Raw genomic sequence first — 2,278 nt, 5'->3', positions numbered from 1 at the left:
TAATCCCTCCATAAGTTTGGATTGGCTAGCAATTAATTCTCTCAAGGGTGGTTGATTGAAATTATTAAAATTATTACCTTGATAGTTACCTTGGTAGTTCGGTCTCTAATGTTGATTCCATCCTTGATTCTGTTGAGTGCCTAGTGTTATTGTTGACAAAGTTCACATCCTCATGGGTCTCAGGGCAATTATTTCCTAAATGCCCAGTGTTTCCACACACTTCACAAGTTATGCGAGAATCATGAACATGCATGACTTCTTGCTTCTCATTGGCTCGATCTTCAAGCTTCTTCATCAATAGGTCCATCTTGGCAGATAACATGTCTACCTCCTTGAGTTGATGCATACCTCCACCCTTCTTGCTGATTTGAGCACATTCTTCATTCCAACCTTGATTGGAGGCCATCTCCACAAGAGCTGTTGTAGCTGGTATGGTGAGTAACAGGAATGCACCTCCAACAACAGCATCCATAGTCTCACATATATTGTTGGTCAACCCATGGTAGAAAGTCTGCATGAGTAGCCAATTCTTCATCCCATGATGAGGACATTCCACAATGTAATCTTGAAAGTGTTCCCATGCCTTAGGGACAGATTCATCATGTTGTTGCTAAAAGCATGAAATTCTCCCACGCAGTGCATTGGTCTTGCCTATGGGAAAGAACTTTGCTAGAAAGGCAGTGGAGCAATTATCCCATGTAGTATTTCTATCTTTGTTTGCATAGAACCATTGCTTTGCCTTCCCTAGGAGTGAGAATGGGAAGAGGTGAAGTAATATGGCATCTTGGGTTACTCCTTTGATGGTGAAAGTGCTACAAATCTCTAGGAAGTGTTGGAGATATGCACTCGCATCTTCATGTGCCTTTCCACAAAACTGGTTTGCTTGCACCATGTTGATGAGAGCTGGCTTGAGCTTGAATCCATTGTCTCTAACATTTACTGTCGGTCCAATACGGATGTTGGTCGTACTTGGAGCAGAGAATTCACAGAGAGTTCTGTTAGCCATAGCTTCAAATTCTAGTGTTAAGCTTCGCCTTATATGGTTGCCTTCCGACTTTAAAGTTGGAAATTTCTTGAGTTTAGCTCTAGTCCTTCTGATTACTGCTTTTGGATCTTCAACATAGTTTGTCGAAAGGTCAAAACCGGTCATACATTACCCTGCTAAGATACATAAGTAGACAAAACAAGAGTAAGCCTATTTGAGTAGAGGTCAATGGTTATCTTCGATCACATCAATAAGTATAAGTTTATCAATACTTCCTTTGCCTAGCTACCTTCCCCGACAATGGTGCCTAAAATGCTTGTTGAAATTTCTTAGTGTCTCTACTAAGAATAGAGTTTTAAATCTAGTCCCTAGCAACAACACTAGAAATACTTGTTGGTATTTATTAAAGTGTAACTTGTTTTTAAATAGCCACCTATTATAAACCTATATCTCCTAATTTTACTAGGTTGTCATCCCTAGTGATGATATTAGAGATACTTGTTGGTACTACATAACATTACTACTAGAATAATACTAAGCAGTTCTTTATTTATTATGTGACTAGGAAGAATAAATAAATATGTGAATGAAAAGGATCTGCAAGCGCACAGATAATATACCATTGTAGCATTTTACCTAAGAATATTCCAAGTTTTGTTATTTATATTTTTACCATAGGGAAGGTCCACCTTGATGGTTTTCTAGAAAAACCCTGCAGAAAATACAGGTTCACCAAAACTTGAGGAATTTATTAGTTTAAACCCCTAAACCTTCATTGGTGATTATATTTAAGCCCTTATACATGTTACATTGATGGTTTATAATGGTTATTTATATTCTAGGGGTTTGCCCAAATGAGAGTGAGAATTTGAGTATTTTAGAGAAGATTTGGGTCGTTCATACTCTTAATGACTTCGTGACTGGTCTCAACACAGGCGTGCCACCCTTGGAGGATGTTCGGGAAGATGTTCCTTCGGTGATCCAGGTGGGGCCTATGCAGGGTGAACCTGCTTGGGTTCCTAGTTTGGGCACCCAGGGGAAAGAGCCTGTCATTGAGCCAATTCGTGGGCTTGACCCATCGGGGTCATCCCTGAAAGTTATTCTAGAGGACGGCCTCGAGAGGGTGTTGCTGCGAGTTGACTCTCCTCTGAAGGTGGATGATGTCCGCCAAGTCCCTCTCGAGTTTCAGACCGAACGAGCAGTGGGAGGTCCATCGCTGCAAGCTTTCGACACTGAAGGCAAGAGCTTGTTCGATGATGTTGAGGAGTGGCGTCGTCTTGTCTCTAGCTTCGA

At 40.9% G+C, this 2,278-nt stretch overlaps 1 non-coding gene across 1 annotated transcript; it reads left to right on the top strand.

The window, feature by feature from the left end:
* Nucleotides 1-533: 533 nt before the first annotated feature.
* Nucleotides 534-640, top strand: LOC136484466 (small nucleolar RNA R71). Its single transcript, XR_010765985.1, has one exon. It is a non-coding gene; the product is annotated as a small nucleolar RNA R71 (small nucleolar RNA).
* Nucleotides 641-2,278: the final 1,638 nt, after the last annotated feature.

This window comes from Miscanthus floridulus, chromosome 9, assembly GCF_019320115.1.
Source record: "Miscanthus floridulus cultivar M001 chromosome 9, ASM1932011v1, whole genome shotgun sequence".
Taxonomy (NCBI): domain Eukaryota; kingdom Viridiplantae; phylum Streptophyta; class Magnoliopsida; order Poales; family Poaceae; genus Miscanthus; species Miscanthus floridulus.
The sequence above is the reverse complement of the archived record's forward strand: the minus strand, read 5'-3'. Positions and strand labels throughout refer to the sequence as shown.